At 57.4% G+C, this 25,595-nt stretch overlaps 7 pseudogenes; all 7 read left to right on the forward strand.

Moving 5' to 3' along the window:
* Positions 1 to 1,140: 1,140 nt before the first annotated feature.
* On the forward strand, positions 1,141 to 1,260 carry LOC129640954 (uncharacterized; annotated as a pseudogene).
* A 3,284-nt stretch (positions 1,261 to 4,544) lies between these two features.
* Positions 4,545 to 4,664, forward strand: LOC129640955 (uncharacterized; annotated as a pseudogene).
* Positions 4,665 to 7,948: 3,284 nt separating this feature from the next.
* On the forward strand, positions 7,949 to 8,068 carry LOC129640957 (uncharacterized; annotated as a pseudogene).
* A 3,286-nt stretch (positions 8,069 to 11,354) lies between these two features.
* On the forward strand, positions 11,355 to 11,474 carry LOC129640958 (uncharacterized; annotated as a pseudogene).
* Positions 11,475 to 14,944: 3,470 nt separating this feature from the next.
* Positions 14,945 to 15,064, forward strand: LOC129640959 (uncharacterized; annotated as a pseudogene).
* Positions 15,065 to 18,529: 3,465 nt separating this feature from the next.
* LOC129640960 (uncharacterized) lies at positions 18,530 to 18,649 on the forward strand (annotated as a pseudogene).
* A 3,464-nt stretch (positions 18,650 to 22,113) lies between these two features.
* On the forward strand, positions 22,114 to 22,233 carry LOC129640961 (uncharacterized; annotated as a pseudogene).
* Positions 22,234 to 25,595: the final 3,362 nt, after the last annotated feature.

The raw sequence follows: 25,595 nt of genomic DNA on the forward strand, positions 1-25,595 counted from the left end.
CTTTTCAGTTCTGGGGTTTCTCTCTTGCCTTGTTCAAGTAGCCTTAAGAGTAAAAATCAACGAAAACTAAAGAAAGATTCCAAGATACCAACAAAGGACACCTTCTGTTTCTTCAATCACCTTTCCACTTAGTAGCACACGAGCTCTTTTCTTTGTATTTTGCCTAGGGAATTCGCAATGTGCTGGTTCAGATGGCAAGGCATCCGCCCGCAGGAGACTCGGGTTTGATCCCTGGGTCGGGAAGATCCCCTGGAGAAGGTAATGGCAACCCACTCCAGTATTCTCGCCTGGGAAATGCCACGGACAGAGGAGCCTGATGGGCCGCACTCCATGGGTCCTATAAGAGTTGGGCTCAACCCAGCAACTACGAACAGAAGTATTTCCAAAGACCACACTCGTGTGTGTGTGTGTGTGTGTGTGTGTGTGTGTGTGTGTCTGTCTGTCTGTCTGTCTGTCTGTGTGCCTGCCTGTGGTTCGTCTGCTCTCTCAGGAAGGTCGGGTGCTTGGCGGGCGGCGTGGGGACAAGGGGGGCGCCTCGGTAGGGCAAAGGGGCGGGGCTGAGGCGCTCCGGTCGACCGCGCCTCCGTGGCTCCCGGTGGGTTTGGGCAGCGGGCAGGTGCCGGGCAAGTTGGGCGCTCAAGATTCGCTGCGCCTAGGCCCGCAGGAGGTTCAGAGGCCCCCGGGCCGCGGGGATCGGGAGGCGGCGGGCCCCGAAGACCGACACCTCCGGGGTCGCGCGGCCCTGAGCAGCGAACGGGATGGGGGGGGGAGGTGGGGGGAGGCCCCGCTCAGCCAGCGCGGCCGGGTCTGGAGTGGCCGGGGGTGGGAGGGCGCCGAGACCTCCGCACCCCTCAGCCCACCCCCCAGGCCCCGCGCGCACGCACGCACGCCCTCCCGGTCACTGGGGGGTCCTGGAAGCCCATCGGGCCCCCGGGCCCGGCCAGGCGGTTGCTGGTCTGGTGTTGGCGGTGTTCGGGGGCCGGGCCGGCGTCAGCAGGCTGGAGTGCGGTCGCGGGTCGTGCGGCTCAAGTACAGCACGGCCCCCGGAGGAGAGGGGCGGCCCGTTGGCCCGACCTGCAGGTCAGAGCGAAAGGGAGGCGAAGCGCAAGGCTCTTAGGGCGCCCCGCGGCGGCCGCGGCCGTCTCCGGCCCTATCGGTCTGAAGGCGCCCGATCTCGTCTGATCTCGGAAGCTAAGCAGGGTCGGGCCTGTTCAGTATCTTGGATGGGAGACCACCTGGGAATTCCGGGTGCTGGAGGCTTTTTTGCCTACCAGAAGAGGTCCTTTAGCCCCCGCCCCGCGTCCCAATTCTTGGACCCACACCCCCCTCGCCCCCCCGCCACCCCCGCAGCCCCAGCCCCTCCCGGGGCGGGGGGAGTGAGTGGGTGGCCGGGGCCCCGACTCCCGCTGCAGACCTGGGTTGCCTCCCCGCGGCCCGCGAGCCCCTCCGCATTCGCATTCGGCTTTCAGGAAACCAGACGACCGGACCGGCCGTCCCGTCTCCCTCTGGGGCTCCTTTGGCTTGCCTCAGGCAATCCCGGGGCTTGCACCGACTCCAGCCAGAGCCCCAGCCCCCGCCCCACCCCCAGCCTCGCAGGCGATCGCGCATGCGCATGCGAGCGCGCGCACAGATCGATGTGCCCAAACGGGGCATCTAGCTTGTTGGCTTGTACTGGGGGTGGATCTATGCCTGGGAGTGGGACTGCTGAACCATAGGCTACTTCTACGTTTAGTTCCTTCGCGAACCTCCATACTCTTTTCCATCCCGGCTGTACCAACTCCCATTCCTACTCAGCGTGGAGGAGAGTTCCCTTTGCTCCACAGCTTCTCCAGCATCTGCTATGGACAGACATTGCAATGAGGCCCAATCGGACTCGGGCGAAGTGGTCCCTCCTTGGCGTTTGGAGTTGAGTCTCTCCAATCATTAGTGACGTGGAGCAAGATGACCGTTTGGAAATGCAGATGCAATTCTGTCACCATCCTGCTCCAACGGCTCTTGTATTTTCCCATCATATTGAAGATACGACCAATTCCCTTCATGCCTGCTCCTCACGTTCTTCTCGGATGTCTTTTCCCTGGAATGCCCTCTGCACTCTTTGGCTTCCATCCCATAGGGCATTTTCATTTCTTGAACGTCCTAAGTTTCCCTGGTCACCTAGACTTCCAGGATGCTGTTTTCCCTGCCTGAAATTCTTCCTGCATCTCAACCCTGGTTTACGTAGGTTCCACCTATGGACCTCAACGCAATGGTTACTCTGAAAAGCCTTCCCTGACACCCAGGTTTTGGTGAGGGTAGAGGCCCCTCGACAAGTTCTCCAAGGATCTGCCTGTGATGTATCATTAGATTCGTCTCAGTGAAAGCAGGAACTCTGTGTCTGCTTCTCTCCGCCTCCTAGTTCCAGAAACTTATTACATGCCTCCCAGCTCATCGTAGGTGCTCAGGATTTACTTAGCGTGTGAAAGACAGAAAAGTTCTTGGAAGCCTCAAGGTGTCACTTGGCTCGGCACTTTTGATCTCTTTGTGTATTTGGCGATTCCATTCTTTCCTTTCCTGGGTTCATGTGTACGCTATATTCAAGGCACAATCTAAGGCATTAAGACATATCCATCAGTATGGGTTCTTGCTTTCAAGGAACTCGTACAGCAGATTTCTACAGTTTAGGGCTTTTCAAATGCTCTAGAAGAATGTGAACGTTCAGTGTGATCCATTTTCATTTCCAAGAAAGATCGTTTGACTTCCATAGCAAAGGTGGAGACCTTCCGACGTGTAGTCCAATACTTAGACCTTGACCATGTCAGGCAAGTCTTGCGGTTCCTTCTGGAGGTGTGTGGCTCTTGCAGAAACGTGAAGATCTTCCATCGTCCTCGGACTTTGGTGTCATTTGCAACCATCAAGAAAGCTTCCAGGTATAGGTTCCAGACCACCACCGCACACACTCAGTAGGCAACGGAGTGGATTCCAGGAATATGCGTTGTTAACCAGCATCACCGTTGATATTGTTGCTGCACGCTCTATGCAGTGGCCAGGGCCTGGATTGTCCACTGGGTCTCATGTGGAATGGAAAGAAGGGCTTCCCCCACCCCCCACCCCACCCCCCACTCTTGACAGCCTTGTGACTAGAAACGGGCCCCGAAACAAGAATCAGACAAACCAGATAAGCCCAGATGGTAGTCCATGAGATGAAGGAACTAAGCAGCTGGTTGGGATGGCGCCAAGGGGAAAGGTTGCTCTTTTTGTCTCCCGCTCTACTCCTTTCTTCCTGGACGCCTTAGGGGTTCATCATGGAGATTTGAAATAAAGTTCACCAAAGTCATATGTGTTGAATCAAGATTTTGCATTTCACCATCTCTCAAAAACGAAGAGTGCTTAACCTGCACAGGTTTCTTTCAAAAAAGTCAATTGCTTTTCAGTTCTGGGGTTTCTCTCTTGCCTTGTTCAAGTAGCCTTAAGAGTAAAAATCAACGAAAACTAAAGAAAGATTCCAAGATACCAACAAAGGACACCTTCTGTTTCTTCAATCACCTTTCCACTTAGTAGCACACGAGCTCTTTTCTTTGTATTTTGCCTAGGGAATTCGCAATGTGCTGGTTCAGATGGCAAGGCATCCGCCCGCAGGAGACTCGGGTTTGATCCCTGGGTCGGGAAGATCCCCTGGAGAAGGTAATGGCAACCCACTCCAGTATTCTCGCCTGGGAAATGCCACGGACAGAGGAGCCTGATGGGCCGCACTCCATGGGTCCTATAAGAGTTGGGCTCAACCCAGCAACTACGAACAGAAGTATTTCCAAAGACCACACTCGTGTGTGTGTGTGTGTGTGTGTGTGTGTGTGTGTGTGTGTCTGTCTGTCTGTCTGTCTGTCTGTGTGCCTGCCTGTGGTTCGTCTGCTCTCTCAGGAAGGTCGGGTGCTTGGCGGGCGGCGTGGGGACAAGGGGGGCGCCTCGGTAGGGCAAAGGGGCGGGGCTGAGGCGCTCCGGTCGACCGCGCCTCCGTGGCTCCCGGTGGGTTTGGGCAGCGGGCAGGTGCCGGGCAAGTTGGGCGCTCAAGATTCGCTGCGCCTAGGCCCGCAGGAGGTTCAGAGGCCCCCGGGCCGCGGGGATCGGGAGGCGGCGGGCCCCGAAGACCGACACCTCCGGGGTCGCGCGGCCCTGAGCAGCGAACGGGATGGGGGGGGGAGGTGGGGGGAGGCCCCGCTCAGCCAGCGCGGCCGGGTCTGGAGTGGCCGGGGGTGGGAGGGCGCCGAGACCTCCGCACCCCTCAGCCCACCCCCCAGGCCCCGCGCGCACGCACGCACGCCCTCCCGGTCACTGGGGGGTCCTGGAAGCCCATCGGGCCCCCGGGCCCGGCCAGGCGGTTGCTGGTCTGGTGTTGGCGGTGTTCGGGGGCCGGGCCGGCGTCAGCAGGCTGGAGTGCGGTCGCGGGTCGTGCGGCTCAAGTACAGCACGGCCCCCGGAGGAGAGGGGCGGCCCGTTGGCCCGACCTGCAGGTCAGAGCGAAAGGGAAACGAAGCGCAAGGCTCTTAGGGCGCCCCGCGGCGGCCGCGGCCGTCTCCGGCCCTATCGGTCTGAAGGCGCCCGATCTCGTCTGATCTCGGAAGCTAAGCAGGGTCGGGCCTGTTCAGTATCTTGGATGGGAGACCACCTGGGAATTCCGGGTGCTGGAGGCTTTTTTGCCTACCAGAAGAGGTCCTTTAGCCCCCGCCCCGCGTCCCAATTCTTGGACCCACACCCCCCTCGCCCCCCCGCCACCCCCGCAGCCCCAGCCCCTCCCGGGGCGGGGGGAGTGAGTGGGTGGCCGGGGCCCCGACTCCCGCTGCAGACCTGGGTTGCCTCCCCGCGGCCCGCGAGCCCCTCCGCATTCGCATTCGGCTTTCAGGAAACCAGACGACCGGACCGGCCGTCCCGTCTCCCTCTGGGGCTCCTTTGGCTTGCCTCAGGCAATCCCGGGGCTTGCACCGACTCCAGCCAGAGCCCCAGCCCCCGCCCCACCCCCAGCCTCGCAGGCGATCGCGCATGCGCATGCGAGCGCGCGCACAGATCGATGTGCCCAAACGGGGCATCTAGCTTGTTGGCTTGTACTGGGGGTGGATCTATGCCTGGGAGTGGGACTGCTGAACCATAGGCTACTTCTACGTTTAGTTCCTTCGCGAACCTCCATACTCTTTTCCATCCCGGCTGTACCAACTCCCATTCCTACTCAGCGTGGAGGAGAGTTCCCTTTGCTCCACAGCTTCTCCAGCATCTGCTATGGACAGACATTGCAATGAGGCCCAATCGGACTCGGGCGAAGTGGTCCCTCCTTGGCGTTTGGAGTTGAGTCTCTCCAATCATTAGTGACGTGGAGCAAGATGACCGTTTGGAAATGCAGATGCAATTCTGTCACCATCCTGCTCCAACGGCTCTTGTATTTTCCCATCATATTGAAGATACGACCAATTCCCTTCATGCCTGCTCCTCACGTTCTTCTCGGATGTCTTTTCCCTGGAATGCCCTCTGCACTCTTTGGCTTCCATCCCATAGGGCATTTTCATTTCTTGAACGTCCTAAGGTTCCCTGGTCACCTAGACTTCCAGGATGCTGTTTTCCCTGCCTGAAATTCTTCCTGCATCTCAACCCTGGTTTACGTAGGTTCCACCTATGGACCTCAACGCAATGGTTACTCTGAAAAGCCTTCCCTGACACCCAGGTTTTGGTGAGGGTAGAGGCCCCTCGACAAGTTCTCCAAGGATCTGCCTGTGATGTATCATTAGATTCGTCTCAGTGAAAGCAGGAACTCTGTGTCTGCTTCTCTCCGCCTCCTAGTTCCAGAAACTTATTACATGCCTCCCAGCTCATCGTAGGTGCTCAGGATTTACTTAGCGTGTGAAAGACAGAAAAGTTCTTGGAAGCCTCAAGGTGTCACTTGGCTCGGCACTTTTGATCTCTTTGTGTATTTGGCGATTCCATTCTTTCCTTTCCTGGGTTCATGTGTACGCTATATTCAAGGCACAATCTAAGGCATTAAGACATATCCATCAGTATGGGTTCTTGCTTTCAAGGAACTCGTACAGCAGATTTCTACAGTTTAGGGCTTTTCAAATGCTCTAGAAGAATGTGAACGTTCAGTGTGATCCATTTTCATTTCCAAGAAAGATCGTTTGACTTCCATAGCAAAGGTGGAGACCTTCCGACGTGTAGTCCAATACTTAGACCTTGACCATGTCAGGCAAGTCTTGCGGTTCCTTCTGGAGGTGTGTGGCTCTTGCAGAAACGTGAAGATCTTCCATCGTCCTCGGACTTTGGTGTCATTTGCAACCATCAAGAAAGCTTCCAGGTATAGGTTCCAGACCACCACCGCACACACTCAGTAGGCAACGGAGTGGATTCCAGGAATATGCGTTGTTAACCAGCATCACCGTTGATATTGTTGCTGCACGCTCTATGCAGTGGCCAGGGCCTGGATTGTCCACTGGGTCTCATGTGGAATGGAAAGAAGGGCTTCCCCCACCCCCCACCCCACCCCCCACTCTTGACAGCCTTGTGACTAGAAACGGGCCCCGAAACAAGAATCAGACAAACCAGATAAGCCCAGATGGTAGTCCATGAGATGAAGGAACTAAGCAGCTGGTTGGGATGGCGCCAAGGGGAAAGGTTGCTCTTTTTGTCTCCCGCTCTACTCCTTTCTTCCTGGACGCCTTAGGGGTTCATCATGGAGATTTGAAATAAAGTTCACCAAAGTCATATGTGTTGAATCAAGATTTTGCATTTCACCATCTCTCAAAAACGAAGAGTGCTTAACCTGCACAGGTTTCTTTCAAAAAAGTCAATTGCTTTTCAGTTCTGGGGTTTCTCTCTTGCCTTGTTCAAGTAGCCTTAAGAGTAAAAATCAACGAAAACTAAAGAAAGATTCCAAGATACCAACAAAGGACACCTTCTGTTTCTTCAATCACCTTTCCACTTAGTAGCACACGAGCTCTTTTCTTTGTATTTTGCCTAGGGAATTCGCAATGTGCTGGTTCAGATGGCAAGGCATCCGCCCGCAGGAGACTCGGGTTTGATCCCTGGGTCGGGAAGATCCCCTGGAGAAGGTAATGGCAACCCACTCCAGTATTCTCGCCTGGGAAATGCCACGGACAGAGGAGCCTGATGGGCCGCACTCCATGGGTCCTATAAGAGTTGGGCTCAACCCAGCAACTACGAACAGAAGTATTTCCAAAGACCACACTCGTGTGTGTGTGTGTGTGTGTGTGTGTGTGTGTGTGTCTGTCTGTCTGTCTGTCTGTCTGTCTGTGTGCCTGCCTGTGGTTCGTCTGCTCTCTCAGGAAGGTCGGGTGCTTGGCGGGCGGCGTGGGGACAAGGGGGGCGCCTCGGTAGGGCAAAGGGGCGGGGCTGAGGCGCTCCGGTCGACCGCGCCTCCGTGGCTCCCGGTGGGTTTGGGCAGCGGGCAGGTGCCGGGCAAGTTGGGCGCTCAAGATTCGCTGCGCCTAGGCCCGCAGGAGGTTCAGAGGCCCCCGGGCCGCGGGGATCGGGAGGCGGCGGGCCCCGAAGACCGACACCTCCGGGGTCGCGCGGCCCTGAGCAGCGAACGGGATGGGGGGGGGAGGTGGGGGGAGGCCCCGCTCAGCCAGCGCGGCCGGGTCTGGAGTGGCCGGGGGTGGGAGGGCGCCGAGACCTCCGCACCCCTCAGCCCACCCCCCAGGCCCCGCGCGCACGCACGCACGCCCTCCCGGTCACTGGGGGGTCCTGGAAGCCCATCGGGCCCCCGGGCCCGGCCAGGCGGTTGCTGGTCTGGTGTTGGCGGTGTTCGGGGGCCGGGCCGGCGTCAGCAGGCTGGAGTGCGGTCGCGGGTCGTGCGGCTCAAGTACAGCACGGCCCCCGGAGGAGAGGGGCGGCCCGTTGGCCCGACCTGCAGGTCAGAGCGAAAGGGAGGCGAAGCGCAAGGCTCTTAGGGCGCCCCGCGGCGGCCGCGGCCGTCTCCGGCCCTATCGGTCTGAAGGCGCCCGATCTCGTCTGATCTCGGAAGCTAAGCAGGGTCGGGCCTGTTCAGTATCTTGGATGGGAGACCACCTGGGAATTCCGGGTGCTGGAGGCTTTTTTGCCTACCAGAAGAGGTCCTTTAGCCCCCGCCCCGCGTCCCAATTCTTGGACCCACACCCCCCTCGCCCCCCCGCCACCCCCGCAGCCCCAGCCCCTCCCGGGGCGGGGGGAGTGAGTGGGTGGCCGGGGCCCCGACTCCCGCTGCAGACCTGGGTTGCCTCCCCGCGGCCCGCGAGCCCCTCCGCATTCGCATTCGGCTTTCAGGAAACCAGACGACCGGACCGGCCGTCCCGTCTCCCTCTGGGGCTCCTTTGGCTTGCCTCAGGCAATCCCGGGGCTTGCACCGACTCCAGCCAGAGCCCCAGCCCCCGCCCCACCCCCAGCCTCGCAGGCGATCGCGCATGCGCATGCGAGCGCGCGCACAGATCGATGTGCCCAAACGGGGCATCTAGCTTGTTGGCTTGTACTGGGGGTGGATCTATGCCTGGGAGTGGGACTGCTGAACCATAGGCTACTTCTACGTTTAGTTCCTTCGCGAACCTCCATACTCTTTTCCATCCCGGCTGTACCAACTCCCATTCCTACTCAGCGTGGAGGAGAGTTCCCTTTGCTCCACAGCTTCTCCAGCATCTGCTATGGACAGACATTGCAATGAGGCCCAATCGGACTCGGGCGAAGTGGTCCCTCCTTGGCGTTTGGAGTTGAGTCTCTCCAATCATTAGTGACGTGGAGCAAGATGACCGTTTGGAAATGCAGATGCAATTCTGTCACCATCCTGCTCCAACGGCTCTTGTATTTTCCCATCATATTGAAGATACGACCAATTCCCTTCATGCCTGCTCCTCACGTTCTTCTCGGATGTCTTTTCCCTGGAATGCCCTCTGCACTCTTTGGCTTCCATCCCATAGGGCATTTTCATTTCTTGAACGTCCTAAGTTTCCCTGGTCACCTAGACTTCCAGGATGCTGTTTTCCCTGCCTGAAATTCTTCCTGCATCTCAACCCTGGTTTACGTAGGTTCCACCTATGGACCTCAACGCAATGGTTACTCTGAAAAGCCTTCCCTGACACCCAGGTTTTGGTGAGGGTAGAGGCCCCTCGACAAGTTCTCCAAGGATCTGCCTGTGATGTATCATTAGATTCGTCTCAGTGAAAGCAGGAACTCTGTGTCTGCTTCTCTCCGCCTCCTAGTTCCAGAAACTTATTACATGCCTCCCAGCTCATCGTAGGTGCTCAGGATTTACTTAGCGTGTGAAAGACAGAAAAGTTCTTGGAAGCCTCAAGGTGTCACTTGGCTCGGCACTTTTGATCTCTTTGTGTATTTGGCGATTCCATTCTTTCCTTTCCTGGGTTCATGTGTACGCTATATTCAAGGCACAATCTAAGGCATTAAGACATATCCATCAGTATGGGTTCTTGCTTTCAAGGAACTCGTACAGCAGATTTCTACAGTTTAGGGCTTTTCAAATGCTCTAGAAGAATGTGAACGTTCAGTGTGATCCATTTTCATTTCCAAGAAAGATCGTTTGACTTCCATAGCAAAGGTGGAGACCTTCCGACGTGTAGTCCAATACTTAGACCTTGACCATGTCAGGCAAGTCTTGCGGTTCCTTCTGGAGGTGTGTGGCTCTTGCAGAAACGTGAAGATCTTCCATCGTCCTCGGACTTTGGTGTCATTTGCAACCATCAAGAAAGCTTCCAGGTATAGGTTCCAGACCACCACCGCACACACTCAGTAGGCAACGGAGTGGATTCCAGGAATATGCGTTGTTAACCAGCATCACCGTTGATATTGTTGCTGCACGCTCTATGCAGTGGCCAGGGCCTGGATTGTCCACTGGGTCTCATGTGGAATGGAAAGAAGGGCTTCCCCCACCCCCCACCCCACCCCCCACTCTTGACAGCCTTGTGACTAGAAACGGGCCCCGAAACAAGAATCAGACAAACCAGATAAGCCCAGATGGTAGTCCATGAGATGAAGGAACTAAGCAGCTGGTTGGGATGGCGCCAAGGGGAAAGGTTGCTCTTTTTGTCTCCCGCTCTACTCCTTTCTTCCTGGACGCCTTAGGGGTTCATCATGGAGATTTGAAATAAAGTTCACCAAAGTCATATGTGTTGAATCAAGATTTTGCATTTCACCATCTCTCAAAAACGAAGAGTGCTTAACCTGCACAGGTTTCTTTCAAAAAAGTCAATTGCTTTTCAGTTCTGGGGTTTCTCTCTTGCCTTGTTCAAGTAGCCTTAAGAGTAAAAATCAACGAAAACTAAAGAAAGATTCCAAGATACCAACAAAGGACACCTTCTGTTTCTTCAATCACCTTTCCACTTAGTAGCACACGAGCTCTTTTCTTTGTATTTTGCCTAGGGAATTCGCAATGTGCTGGTTCAGATGGCAAGGCATCCGCCCGCAGGAGACTCGGGTTTGATCCCTGGGTCGGGAAGATCCCCTGGAGAAGGTAATGGCAACCCACTCCAGTATTCTCGCCTGGGAAATGCCACGGACAGAGGAGCCTGATGGGCCGCACTCCATGGGTCCTATAAGAGTTGGGCTCAACCCAGCAACTACGAACAGAAGTATTTCCAAAGACCACACTCGTGTGTGTGTGTGTGTGTGTGTGTGTGTGTGTGTGTGTGTGTCTGTCTGTCTGTCTGTCTGTCTGTGTGCCTGCCTGTGGTTCGTCTGCTCTCTCAGGAAGGTCGGGTGCTTGGCGGGCGGCGTGGGGACAAGGGGGGCGCCTCGGTAGGGCAAAGGGGCGGGGCTGAGGCGCTCCGGTCGACCGCGCCTCCGTGGCTCCCGGTGGGTTTGGGCAGCGGGCAGGTGCCGGGCAAGTTGGGCGCTCAAGATTCGCTGCGCCTAGGCCCGCAGGAGGTTCAGAGGCCCCCGGGCCGCGGGGATCGGGAGGCGGCGGGCCCCGAAGACCGACACCTCCGGGGTCGCGCGGCCCTGAGCAGCGAACGGGATGGGGGGGGGAGGTGGGGGGAGGCCCCGCTCAGCCAGCGCGGCCGGGTCTGGAGTGGCCGGGGGTGGGAGGGCGCCGAGACCTCCGCACCCCTCAGCCCACCCCCCAGGCCCCGCGCGCACGCACGCACGCCCTCCCGGTCACTGGGGGGTCCTGGAAGCCCATCGGGCCCCCGGGCCCGGCCAGGCGGTTGCTGGTCTGGTGTTGGCGGTGTTCGGGGGCCGGGCCGGCGTCAGCAGGCTGGAGTGCGGTCGCGGGTCGTGCGGCTCAAGTACAGCACGGCCCCCGGAGGAGAGGGGCGGCCCGTTGGCCCGACCTGCAGGTCAGAGCGAAAGGGAGGCGAAGCGCAAGGCTCTTAGGGCGCCCCGCGGCGGCCGCGGCCGTCTCCGGCCCTATCGGTCTGAAGGCGCCCGATCTCGTCTGATCTCGGAAGCTAAGCAGGGTCGGGCCTGTTCAGTATCTTGGATGGGAGACCACCTGGGAATTCCGGGTGCTGGAGGCTTTTTTGCCTACCAGAAGAGGTCCTTTAGCCCCCGCCCCGCGTCCCAATTCTTGGACCCACACCCCCCTCGCCCCCCCGCCACCCCCGCAGCCCCAGCCCCTCCCGGGGCGGGGGGAGTGAGTGGGTGGCCGGGGCCCCGACTCCCGCTGCAGACCTGGGTTGCCTCCCCGCGGCCCGCGAGCCCCTCCGCATTCGCATTCGGCTTTCAGGAAACCAGACGACCGGACCGGCCGTCCCGTCTCGCTCTGGGGCTCCTTTGGCTTGCCTCAGGCAATCCCGGGGCTTGCACCGACTCCAGCCAGAGCCCCAGCCCCCGCCCCACCCCCAGCCTCGCAGGCGATCGCGCATGCGCATGCGAGCGCGCACACAGATCGATGTGCCCAAACAGGGGCATCTGGCTTGTTGGCTTGTACTGGGGGTGGATCTATGCCTGGGAGTGGGACTGCTGAACCATAGGCTACTTCTACGTTTAGTTCCTTCGCGAACCTCCATACTCTTTTCCATCCCGGCTGTACCAACTCCCATTCCTACTCAGCGTGGAGGAGAGTTCCCTTTGCTCCACAGCTTCTCCAGCATCTGCTATGGACAGACATTGCAATGAGGCCCAGTCGGACTCGGGCGAAGTGGTCCCTCCTTGGCGTTTGGAGTTGAGTCTCTCCAATCATTAGTGACGTGGAGCAAGATGACCGTTTGGAAATGCAGATGCAATTCTGTCACCATCCTGCTCCAACGGCTCTTGTATTTTCCCATCATATTGAAGATACGACCAATTCCCTTCATGCCTGCTCCTCACGTTCTTCTCGGATGTCTTTTCCCTGGAATGCCCTCTGCACTCTTTGGCTTCCATCCCATAGGGCATTTTCATTTCTTGAACGTCCTAAGGTTCCCTGGTCACGTAGACTTCCAGGATGTTGTTTTCCCTGCCTGAAATTCTTCCTGCATCTCAACCCTGGTTTACGTAGGTTCCACCTATGGACCTCAACGCAATGGTTACTCTGAAAAGCCTTCCCTGACACCCAGGTTTTGGTGAGGGTAGAGGCCCCTCGACAAGTTCTCAAAGGATCTGCCTGTGATGTATCATTAGATTCGTCTCAGTGAAAGCAGGAACTCTGTGTCTGCTTCTCTCCGCCTTCTAGTTCCAGAAACTTATTACATGCCTCCCAGCTCATCGTAGGTGCTCAGGATTTACTTAGCGTGTGAAAGACAGAAAAGTTCTTGGAAGCCTCAAGGTGTCACTTGGCTCGGCACTTTTGATCTCTTTGTATATTTGGCGATTCCATTCTTTCCTTTCCTGGGTTCATGTGTACGCTATATTCAAGGCACAATCTAAGGCATTAAGACATATCCATCAGTATGGGTTCTTGCTTTCAAGGAACTCGTACAGCAGATTTCTACAGTTTAGGGCTTTTCAAATGCTCTAGAAGAATGTGAACGTTCAGTGTGATCCATTTTCATTTCCAAGAAAGATCGTTTGACTTCCATAGCAAAGGTGGAGACCTTCCGACGTGTAGTCCAATACTTAGACCTTGACCATGTCAGGCAAGTCTTGCGGTTCCTTCTGGAGGTGTGTGGCTCTTGCAGAAACGTGAAGATCTTCCATCGTCCTCGGACTTTGGTGTCATTTGCAATCATCAAGAAAGCTTCCAGGTATAGGTTCCAGACCACCACCGCACACACTCAGTAGGCAACGGAGTGGATTCCAGGAATATGCGTTGTTAACCAGCATCACCGTTGATATTGTTGCTGCACGCTCTATGCAGTGGCCAGGGCCTGGATTGTCCACTGGGTCTCATGTGGAATGGAAAGAAGGGCTTCCCCCCCACCCCACCCCACCCCCCACTGTTGACAGCCTTGTGACTAGAAACGGGCCCCGAAACAAGAATCAGACAAACCAGATAAGCCCAGATGGTAGTCCATGAGATGAAGGAACTAAGCAGCTGGTTGGGATGGCGCCAAGGGGAAAGGTTGCTCTTTTTGTCTCCCGCTCTACTCCTTTCTTCCTGGACGCCTTAGGGGTTCATCATGGAGATTTGAAATAAAGTTCACCAAAGTCATATGTGTTGAATCAAGATTTTGCGTTTCACCATCTCTCAAAAACGAAGAGTGCTTAACCTGCACAGGTTTCTTTCAAAAAAGTCAATTGCTTTTCAATTCTGGGGTTTCTCTCTTGCCTTGTTCAAGTAGCCTTAAGAGTAAAAATCAACGAAAACTAAAGAAAGATTCCAAGATACCAACAAAGGACACCTTCTGTTTCTTCAATCACCTTTCCACTTAGTAGCACACGAGCTCTTTTCTTTGTATTTTGCCTAGGGAATTCGCAATGTGCTGGTTCAGATGGCAAGGCATCCGCCCGCAGGAGACTCGGGTTTGATCCCTGGGTCGGGAAGATCCCCTGGAGAAAGAAATGGCAACCCACTCCAGTATTCTCGCCTGGGAAATGCCACGGACAGAGGAGCCTGATGGGCCGCACTCCATGGGGCCTATAAAAGTTGGGCTCAACCCAGCAACTACGAACAGAAGAATTTCCAAAGACCACACTCGTGTGTGTGTGTGTGTGTGTGTGTGTGTGTGTGTGTGTGTATCTCCCTCTCGCCGTCTTGGAGTCTGTCTCGGAAGCTTCATGGATTTCTTCCTCTGTCTCTCCCGACAGCCATCCGCCGGGCCTTTGGTCTGGCCCCGGCCTCTCCCAGGTGCTATGGCTCTGGCTGAGGAGCTCGCGCAGGCCAGCTGTCTCCCATGGCGTGGGTGCGTGCGAGTGTGTGTGTCTGTCTGTGTGCCTGCCTGTGGTTCGTCTGCTCTCTCAGGAAGGTCGGGTGCTTGGCGGGCGGCGTGGGGACAAGGGGGGCGCCTCGGTAGGGCAAAGGGGCGGGGCTGAGGCGCTCCGGTCGACCGCGCCTCCGTGGCTCCCGGTGGGTTTGGGCAGCGGGCAGGTGCCGGGCAAGTTGGGTGCTCAAGATTCGCTGCGCCTAGGCCCGCAGGAGGTTCAGAGGCCCCCGGGCCGCGGGGGTCGGGAGGCGGCGGGGGTAGGGAGGCGGCGGGCCCCGAAGACCGACACCTCCGGGGTCGCGCGGCCCTGAGCAGCGAACGGGATGGGGGGGGGAGGTGGGGGGAGGCCCCGCTCAGCCAGCGCGGCCGGGTCTGGAGTGGCCGGGGGTGGGAGGGCGCCGAGACCTCCGCACCCCTCAGCCCACTCCCCAGGCCCCGCGCGCACGCACGCACGCCCTCCCGGTCACTGGGGGGTCCTGGAAGCCCATCGGGCCCCCGGCCCGGCCAGGCGGTTGCTGGTCTGGTGTTGGCGGTGTTCGGGGGCCGGGCCGGCGTCAGCAGGCTGGAGTGCGGTCGCGGGTCGTGCGGCTCAAGTACAGCACGGCCCCCGGAGGAGAGGGGCGGCCCGTTGGCCCGACCTGCAGGTCAGAGCGAAAGGGAGGCGAAGCGCAAGGCTCTTAGGGCGCCCCGCGGCGGCCGCGGCCGTCTCCGGCCCTATCGGTCTGAAGGCGCCCGATCTCGTCTGATCTCGGAAGCTAAGCAGGGTCGGGCCTGTTCAGTATCTTGGATGGGAGACCACCTGGGAATTCCGGGTGCTGGAGGCTTTTTTGCCTACCAGAAGAGGTCCTTTAGCCCCCGCCCCGCGTCCCAATTCTTGGACCCACACCCCCCTCGCCCCCCCGCCACCCCCGCAGCCCCAGCCCCTCCCGGGGCGGGGGGAGTGAGTGGGTGGCCGGGGCCCCGACTCCCGCTGCAGACCCGGGTTGCCTCCCCGCGGCCCGCGAGCCCCTCCGCATTCGCATTCGGCTTTCAGGAAACCAGACGACCGGCCGTCCCGTCTCCCTCTGGGGCTCCTTTGGCTTGCCTCAGGCAATCCCGGGGCTTGCACCGACTCCAGCCAGAGCCCCAGCCCCCGCCCCACCCCCAGCCTCGCAGGCGATCGCGCATGCGCATGCGAGCGCGCACACAGATCGATGTGCCCAAACAGGGGCATCTGGCTTGTTGGCTTGTACTGGGGGTGGATCTATGCCTGGGAGTGGGACTGCTGAACCATAGGCTACTTCTACGTTTAGTTCCTTCGCGAACCTCCATACTCTTTTCCATCCCGGCTGTACCAACTCCCATTCCTACTCAGCGTGGAGGAGAGTTCCCTTTGCTCCACAGCTTCTCCAGCATCTGCTATGGACAGACATTGCAATGAGGCCCAGTCGGACTCGGGCGAAGTGGTCCCTCCTTGGCGTTTGGAGTTGAGTCTCTCCAATCATTAGTGACGTGGAGCAAGATGACCGTTTGGAAATGCAGATGCAATTCTGTCACCATCCTGCTCCAACGGCTCTTGTATTTTCCCATCATATTGAAGATACGACCAATTCCCTTCATGCCTGCTCCTCACGTTCTTCTCAGATGTCTTTTCCCTGGAATGCCCTCTGCACTCTTTGGCTTCCATCCCATAGGGCATTTTCATTTCTTGAACGTCCTAAGGTTCCCTGGTCACGTAGACTTCCAGGATGCTGTTTTCCCTGCCTGAAATTCTTCCTGCATCTCAACCCTGGTTTACGTAGGTTCCACCTATGGACCTCAACGCAATGGTTACTCTGAAAAGCCTTCCCTGACACCCAGGTTTTGGTGAGGGTAGAGGCCCCTCGACAAGTTCTCAAAGGATCTGCCTGTGATGTATCATTAGATTCGTCTCAGTGAAAGCAGGAACTCTGTGTCTGCTTCTCTCCGCCTTCTAGTTCCAGAAACTTATTACATGCCTCCCAGCTCATCGTAGGTGCTCAGGATTTACTTAGCGTGTGAAAGACAGAAAAGTTCTTGGAAGCCTCAAGGTGTCACTTGGCTCGGCACTTTTGATCTCTTTGTATATTTGGCGATTCCATTCTTTCCTTTCCTGGGTTCATGTGTACGCTATATTCAAGGCACAATCTAAGGCATTAAGACATATCCATCAGTATGGGTTCTTGCTTTCAAGGAACTCGTACAGCAGATTTCTACAGTTTAGGGCTTTTCAAATGCTCTAGAAGAATGTGAACGTTCAGTGTGATCCATTTTCATTTCCAAGAAAGATCGTTTGACTTCCATAGCAAAGGTGGAGACCTTCCGACGTGTAGTCCAATACTTAGACCTTGACCATGTCAGGCAAGTCTTGCGGTTCCTTCTGGAGGTGTGTGGCTCTTGCAGAAACGTGAAGATCTTCCATCGTCCTCGGACTTTGGTGTCATTTGCAATCATCAAGAAAGCTTCCAGGTATAGGTTCCAGACCACCACCGCACACACTCAGTAGGCAACGGAGTGGATTCCAGGAATATGCGTTGTTAACCAGCATCACCGTTGATATTGTTGCTGCACGCTCTATGCAGTGGCCAGGGCCTGGATTGTCCACTGGGTCTCATGTGGAATGGAAAGAAGGGCTTCCCCCCCACCCCACCCCACCCCCCACTGTTGACAGCCTTGTGACTAGAAACGGGCCCCGAAACAAGAATCAGACAAACCAGATAAGCCCAGATGGTAGTCCATGAGATGAAGGAACTAAGCAGCTGGTTGGGATGGCGCCAAGGGGAAAGGTTGCTCTTTTTGTCTCCCGCTCTACTCCTTTCTTCCTGGACGCCTTAGGGGTTCATCATGGAGATTTGAAATAAAGTTCACCAAAGTCATATGTGTTGAATCAAGATTTTGCGTTTCACCATCTCTCAAAAACGAAGAGTGCTTAACCTGCACAGGTTTCTTTCAAAAAAGTCAATTGCTTTTCAATTCTGGGGTTTCTCTCTTGCCTTGTTCAAGTAGCCTTAAGAGTAAAAATCAACGAAAACTAAAGAAAGATTCCAAGATACCAACAAAGGACACCTTCTGTTTCTTCAATCACCTTTCCACTTAGTAGCACACGAGCTCTTTTCTTTGTATTTTGCCTAGGGAATTCGCAATGTGCTGGTTCAGATGGCAAGGCATCCGCCCGCAGGAGACTCGGGTTTGATCCCTGGGTCGGGAAGATCCCCTGGAGAAAGAAATGGCAACCCACTCCAGTATTCTCGCCTGGGAAATGCCACGGACAGAGGAGCCTGATGGGCCGCACTCCATGGGGCCTATAAAAGTTGGGCTCAACCCAGCAACTACGAACAGAAGAATTTCCAAAGACCACACTCGTGTGTGTGTGTGTGTGTGTGTGTGTGTGTGTGTGTGTGTATCTCCCTCTCGCCGTCTTGGAGTCTGTCTCGGAAGCTTCATGGATTTCTTCCTCTGTCTCTCCCGACAGCCATCCGCCGGGCCTTTGGTCTGGCCCCGGCCTCTCCCAGGTGCTATGGCTCTGGCTGAGGAGCTCGCGCAGGCCAGCTGTCTCCCATGGCGTGGGTGCGTGCGAGTGTGTGTGTCTGTCTGTGTGCCTGCCTGTGGTTCGTCTGCTCTCTCAGGAAGGTCGGGTGCTTGGCGGGCGGCGTGGGGACAAGGGGGGCGCCTCGGTAGGGCAAAGGGGCGGGGCTGAGGCGCTCCGGTCGACCGCGCCTCCGTGGCTCCCGGTGGGTTTGGGCAGCGGGCAGGTGCCGGGCAAGTTGGGTGCTCAAGATTCGCTGCGCCTAGGCCCGCAGGAGGTTCAGAGGCCCCCGGGCCGCGGGGGTCGGGAGGCGGCGGGGGTAGGGAGGCGGCGGGCCCCGAAGACCGACACCTCCGGGGTCGCGCGGCCCTGAGCAGCGAACGGGATGGGGGGGGGAGGTGGGGGGAGGCCCCGCTCAGCCAGCGCGGCCGGGTCTGGAGTGGCCGGGGGTGGGAGGGCGCCGAGACCTCCGCACCCCTCAGCCCACTCCCCAGGCCCCGCGCGCACGCACGCACGCCCTCCCGGTCACTGGGGGGTCCTGGAAGCCCATCGGGCCCCCGGCCCGGCCAGGCGGTTGCTGGTCTGGTGTTGGCGGTGTTCGGGGGCCGGGCCGGCGTCAGCAGGCTGGAGTGCGGTCGCGGGTCGTGCGGCTCAAGTACAGCACGGCCCCCGGAGGAGAGGGGCGGCCCGTTGGCCCGACCTGCAGGTCAGAGCGAAAGGGAGGCGAAGCGCAAGGCTCTTAGGGCGCCCCGCGGCGGCCGCGGCCGTCTCCGGCCCTATCGGTCTGAAGGCGCCCGATCTCGTCTGATCTCGGAAGCTAAGCAGGGTCGGGCCTGTTCAGTATCTTGGATGGGAGACCACCTGGGAATTCCGGGTGCTGGAGGCTTTTTTGCCTACCAGAAGAGGTCCTTTAGCCCCCGCCCCGCGTCCCAATTCTTGGACCCACACCCCCCTCGCCCCCCCGCCACCCCCGCAGCCCCAGCCCCTCCCGGGGCGGGGGGAGTGAGTGGGTGGCCGGGGCCCCGACTCCCGCTGCAGACCCGGGTTGCCTCCCCGCGGCCCGCGAGCCCCTCCGCATTCGCATTCGGCTTTCAGGAAACCAGACGACCGGCCGTCCCGTCTCCCTCTGGGGCTCCTTTGGCTTGCCTCAGGCAATCCCGGGGCTTGCACCGACTCCAGCCAGAGCCCCAGCCCCCGCCCCACCCCCAGCCTCGCAGGCGATCGCGCATGCGCATGCGAGCGCGCACACAGATCGATGTGCCCAAACAGGGGCATCTGGCTTGTTGGCTTGTACTGGGGGTGGATCTATGCCTGGGAGTGGGACTGCTGAACCATAGGCTACTTCTACGTTTAGTTCCTTCGCGAACCTCCATACTCTTTTCCATCCCGGCTGTACCAACTCCCATTCCTACTCAGCGTGGAGGAGAGTTCCCTTTGCTCCACAGCTTCTCCAGCATCTGCTATGGACAGACATTGCAATGAGGCCCAGTCGGACTCGGGCGAAGTGGTCCCTCCTTGGCGTTTGGAGTTGAGTCTCTCCAATCATTAGTGACGTGGAGCAAGATGACCGTTTGGAAATGCAGATGCAATTCTGTCACCATCCTGCTCCAACGGCTCTTGTATTTTCCCATCATATTGAAGATACGACCAATTCCCTTCATGCCTGCTCCTCACGTTCTTCTCAGATGTCTTTTCCCTGGAATGCCCTCTGCACTCTTTGGCTTCCATCCCATAGGGCATTTTCATTTCTTGAACGTCCTAAGGTTCCCTGGTCACGTAGACTTCCAGGATGCTGTTTTCCCTGCCTGAAATTCTTCCTGCATCTCAACCCTGGTTTACGTAGGTTCCACCTATGGACCTCAACGCAATGGTTACTCTGAAAAGCCTTCCCTGACACCCAGGTTTTGGTGAGGGTAGAGGCCCCTCGACAAGTTCTCAAAGGATCTGCCTGTGATGTATCATTAGATTCGTCTCAGTGAAAGCAGGAACTCTGTGTCTGCTTCTCTCCGCCTTCTAGTTCCAGAAACTTATTACATGCCTCCCAGCTCATCGTAGGTGCTCAGGATTTACTTAGCGTGTGAAAGACAGAAAAGTTCTTGGAAGCCTCAAGGTGTCACTTGGCTCGGCACTTTTGATCTCTTTGTATATTTGGCGATTCCATTCTTTCCTTTCCTGGGTTCATGTGTACGCTATATTCAAGGCACAATCTAAGGCATTAAGACATATCCATCAGTATGGGTTCTTGCTTTCAAGGAACTCGTACAGCAGATTTCTACAGTTTAGGGCTTTTCAAATGCTCTAGAAGAATGTGAACGTTCAGTGTGATCCATTTTCATTTCCAAGAAAGATCGTTTGACTTCCATAGCAAAGGTGGAGACCTTCCGACGTGTAGTCCAATACTTAGACCTTGACCATGTCAGGCAAGTCTTGCGGTTCCTTCTGGAGGTGTGTGGCTCTTGCAGAAACGTGAAGATCTTCCATCGTCCTCGGACTTTGGTGTCATTTGCAATCATCAAGAAAGCTTCCAGGTATAGGTTCCAGACCACCACCGCACACACTCAGTAGGCAACGGAGTGGATTCCAGGAATATGCGTTGTTAACCAGCATCACCGTTGATATTGTTGCTGCACGCTCTATGCAGTGGCCAGGGCCTGGATTGTCCACTGGGTCTCATGTGGAATGGAAAGAAGGGCTTCCCCCCCACCCCACCCCACCCCCCACTGTTGACAGCCTTGTGACTAGAAACGGGCCCCGAAACAAGAATCAGACAAACCAGATAAGCCCAGATGGTAGTCCATGAGATGAAGGAACTAAGCAGCTGGTTGGGATGGCGCCAAGGGGAAAGGTTGCTCTTTTTGTCTCCCGCTCTACTCCTTTCTTCCTGGACGCCTTAGGGGTTCATCATGGAGATTTGAAATAAAGTTCACCAAAGTCATATGTGTTGAATCAAGATTTTGCGTTTCACCATCTCTCAAAAACGAAGAGTGCTTAACCTGCACAGGTTTCTTTCAAAAAAGTCAATTGCTTTTCAATTCTGGGGTTTCTCTCTTGCCTTGTTCAAGTAGCCTTAAGAGTAAAAATCAACGAAAACTAAAGAAAGATTCCAAGATACCAACAAAGGACACCTTCTGTTTCTTCAATCACCTTTCCACTTAGTAGCACACGAGCTCTTTTCTTTGTATTTTGCCTAGGGAATTCGCAATGTGCTGGTTCAGATGGCAAGGCATCCGCCCGCAGGAGACTCGGGTTTGATCCCTGGGTCGGGAAGATCCCCTGGAGAAAGAAATGGCAACCCACTCCAGTATTCTCGCCTGGGAAATGCCACGGACAGAGGAGCCTGATGGGCCGCACTCCATGGGGCCTATAAAAGTTGGGCTCAACCCAGCAACTACGAACAGAAGAATTTCCAAAGACCACACTCGTGTGTGTGTGTGTGTGTGTGTGTGTGTGTGTGTGTGTATCTCCCTCTCGCCGTCTTGGAGTCTGTCTCGGAAGCTTCATGGATTTCTTCCTCTGTCTCTCCCGACAGCCATCCGCCGGGCCTTTGGTCTGGCCCCGGCCTCTCCCAGGTGCTATGGCTCTGGCTGAGGAGCTCGCGCAGGCCAGCTGTCTCCCATGGCGTGGGTGCGTGCGAGTGTGTGTGTCTGTCTGTGTGCCTGCCTGTGGTTCGTCTGCTCTCTCAGGAAGGTCGGGTGCTTGGCGGGCGGCGTGGGGACAAGGGGGGCGCCTCGGTAGGGCAAAGGGGCGGGGCTGAGGCGCTCCGGTCGACCGCGCCTCCGTGGCTCCCGGTGGGTTTGGGCAGCGGGCAGGTGCCGGGCAAGTTGGGCGCTCAAGATTCGCTGCGCCTAGGCCCGCAGGAGGTTCAGAGGCCCCCGGGCCGCGGGGGTCGGGAGGCGGCGGGGGTAGGGAGGCGGCGGGCCCCGAAGACCGACACCTCCGGGGTCGCGCGGCCCTGAGCAGCGAACGGGATGGGGGGGGGGAGGTGGGGGGAGGCCCCGCTCAGCCAGCGCGGCCGGGTCTGGAGTGGCCGGGGGTGGGAGGGCGCCGAGACCTCCGCACCCCTCAGCCCACTCCCCAGGCCCCGCGCGCACGCACGCACGCCCTCCCGGTCACTGGGGGGTCCTGGAAGCCCATCGGGCCCCCGGCCCGGCCAGGCGGTTGCTGGTCTGGTGTTGGCGGTGTTCGGGGGCCGGGCCGGCGTCAGCAGGCTGGAGTGCGGTCGCGGGTCGTGCGGCTCAAGTACAGCACGGCCCCCGGAGGAGAGGGGCGGCCCGTTGGCCCGACCTGCAGGTCAGAGCGAAAGGGAGGCGAAGCGCAAGGCTCTTAGGGCGCCCCGCGGCGGCCGCGGCCGTCTCCGGCCCTATCGGTCTGAAGGCGCCCGATCTCGTCTGATCTCGGAAGCTAAGCAGGGTCGGGCCTGTTCAGTATCTTGGATGGGAGACCACCTGGGAATTCCGGGTGCTGGAGGCTTTTTTGCCTACCAGAAGAGGTCCTTTAGCCCCCGCCCCGCGTCCCAATTCTTGGACCCACACCCCCCTCGCCCCCCCGCCACCCCCGCAGCCCCAGCCCCTCCCGGGGCGGGGGGAGTGAGTGGGTGGCCGGGGCCCCGACTCCCGCTGCAGACCCGGGTTGCCTCCCCGCGGCCCGCGAGCCCCTCCGCATTCGCATTCGGCTTTCAGGAAACCAGACGACCGGCCGTCCCGTCTCGCTCTGGGGCTCCTTTGGCTTGCCTCAGGCAATCCCGGGGCTTGCACCGACTCCAGCCAGAGCCCCAGCCCCCGCCCCACCCCCAGCCTCGCAGGCGATCGCGCATGCGCATGCGAGCGCGCACACAGATCGATGTGCCCAAACAGGGGCATCTGGCTTGTTGGCTTGTACTGGGGGTGGATCTATGCCTGGGAGTGGGACTGCTGAACCATAGGCTACTTCTACGTTTAGTTCCTTCGCGAACCTCCATACTCTTTTCCATCCCGGCTGTACCAACTCCCATTCCTACTCAGCGTGGAGGAGAGTTCCCTTTGCTCCACAGCTTCTCCAGCATCTGCTATGGACAGACATTGCAATGAGGCCCAGTCGGACTCGGGCGAAGTGGTCCCTCCTTGGCGTTTGGAGTTGAGTCTCTCCAATCATTAGTGACGTGGAGCAAGATGACCGTTTGGAAATGCAGATGCAATTCTGTCACCATCCTGCTCCAACGGCTCTTGTATTTTCCCATCATATTGAAGATACGACCAATTCCCTTCATGCCTGCTCCTCACGTTCTTCTCAGATGTCTTTTCCCTGGAATGCCCTCTGCACTCTTTGGCTTCCATCCCATAGGGCATTTTCATTTCTTGAACGTCCTAAGGTTCCCTGGTCACGTAGACTTCCAGGATGCTGTTTTCCCTGCCTGAAATTCTTCCTGCATCTCAACCCTGGTTTACGTAGGTTCCACCTATGGACCTCAACGCAATGGTTACTCTGAAAAGCCTTCCCTGACACCCAGGTTTTGGTGAGGGTAGAGGCCCCTCGACAAGTTCTCAAAGGATCTGCCTGTGATGTATCATTAGATTCGTCTCAGTGAAAGCAGGAACTCTGTGTCTGCTTCTCTCCGCCTTCTAGTTCCAGAAACTTATTACATGCCTCCCAGCTCATCGTAGGTGCTCAGGATTTACTTAGCGTGTGAAAGACAGAAAAGTTCTTGGAAGCCTCAAGGTGTCACTTGGCTCGGCACTTTTGATCTCTTTGTATATTTGGCGATTCCATTCTTTCCTTTCCTGGGTTCATGTGTACGCTATATTCAAGGCACAATCTAAGGCATTAAGACATATCCATCAGTATGGGTTCTTGCTTTCAAGGAACTCGTACAGCAGATTTCTACAGTTTAGGGCTTTTCAAATGCTCTAGAAGAATGTGAACGTTCAGTGTGATCCATTTTCATTTCCAAGAAAGATCGTTTGACTTCCATAGCAAAGGTGGAGACCTTCCGACGTGTAGTCCAATACTTAGACCTTGACCATGTCAGGCAAGTCTTGCGGTTCCTTCTGGAGGTGTGTGGCTCTTGCAGAAACGTGAAGATCTTCCATCGTCCTCGGACTTTGGTGTCATTTGCAATCATCAAGAAAGCTTCCAGGTATAGGTTCCAGACCACCACCGCACACACTCAGTAGCCAACGGAGTGGATTCCAGGAATATGCGTTGTTAACCAGCATCACCGTTGATATTGTTGCTGCACGCTCTATGCAGTGGCCAGGGCCTGGATTGTCCACTGGGTCTCATGTGGAATGGAAAGAAGGGCTTCCCCCCCACCCCACCCCACCCCCCACTGTTGACAGCCTTGTGACTAGAAACGGGCCCCGAAACAAGAATCAGACAAACCAGATAAGCCCAGATGGTAGTCCATGAGATGAAGGAACTAAGCAGCTGGTTGGGATGGCGCCAAGGGGAAAGGTTGCTCTTTTTGTCTCCCGCTCTACTCCTTTCTTCCTGGACGCCTTAGGGGTTCATCATGGAGATTTGAAATAAAGTTCACCAAAGTCATATGTGTTGAATCAAGATTTTGCGTTTCACCATCTCTCAAAAACGAAGAGTGCTTAACCTGCACAGGTTTCTTTCAAAAAAGTCAATTGCTTTTCAATTCTGGGGTTTCTCTCTTGCCTTGTTCAAGTAGCCTTAAGAGTAAAAATCAACGAAAACTAAAGAAAGATTCCAAGATACCAACAAAGGACACCTTCTGTTTCTTCAATCACCTTTCCACTTAGTAGCACACGAGCTCTTTTCTTTGTATTTTGCCTAGGGAATTCGCAATGTGCTGGTTCAGATGGCAAGGCATCCGCCCGCAGGAGACTCGGGTTTGATCCCTGGGTCGGGAAGATCCCCTGGAGAAAGAAATGGCAACCCACTCCAGTATTCTCGCCTGGGAAATGCCACGGACAGAGGAGCCTGATGGGCCGCACTCCATGGGGCCTATAAAAGTTGGGCTCAACCCAGCAACTACGAACAGAAGAATTTCCAAAGACCACACTCGTGTGTGTGTGTGTGTGTGTGTGTGTGTGTGTGTGTGTATCTCCCTCTCGCCGTCTTGGAGTCTGTCTCGGAAGCTTCATGGATTTCTTCCTCTGTCTCTCCCGACAGCCATCCGCCGGGCCTTTGGTCTGGCCCCGGCCTCTCCCAGGTGCTATGGCTCTGGCTGAGGAGCTCGCGCAGGCCAGCTGTCTCCCATGGCGTGGGTGCGTGCGAGTGTGTGTGTCTGTCTGTGTGCCTGCCTGTGGTTCGTCTGCTCTCTCAGGAAGGTCGGGTGCTTGGCGGGCGGCGTGGGGACAAGGGGGGCGCCTCGGTAGGGCAAAGGGGCGGGGCTGAGGCGCTCCGGTCGACCGCGCCTCCATGGCTCCCGGTGGGTTTGGGCAGCGGGCAGGTGCCGGGCAAGTTGGGCGCTCAAGATTCGCTGCGCCTAGGCCCGCAGGAGGTTCAGAGGCCCCCGGGCCGCGGGGGTCGGGAGGCGGCGGGGGTAGGGAGGCGGCGGGCCCCGAAGACCGACACCTCCGGGGTCGCGCGGCCCTGAGCAGCGAACGGGATGGGGGGGGGAGGTGGGGGGAGGCCCCGCTCAGCCAGCGCGGCCGGGTCTGGAGTGGCCGGGGGTGGGAGGGCGCCGAGACCTCCGCACCCCTCAGCCCACCCCCCAGGCCCCGCGCGCACGCACGCACGCCCTCCCGGTCACTGGGGGGTCCTGGAAGCCCATCGGGCCCCCGGGCCCGGCCAGGCGGTTGCTGGTCTGGTGTTGGCGGTGTTCGGGGGCCGGGCCGGCGTCAGCAGGCTGGAGTGCGGTCGCGGGTCGTGCGGCTCAAGTACAGCAC

This window comes from Bubalus kerabau, unplaced genomic scaffold (genome assembly GCF_029407905.1).
Source record: "Bubalus kerabau isolate K-KA32 ecotype Philippines breed swamp buffalo unplaced genomic scaffold, PCC_UOA_SB_1v2 scaffold_54, whole genome shotgun sequence".
Taxonomy (NCBI): Eukaryota; Metazoa; Chordata; class Mammalia; order Artiodactyla; family Bovidae; genus Bubalus; species Bubalus kerabau.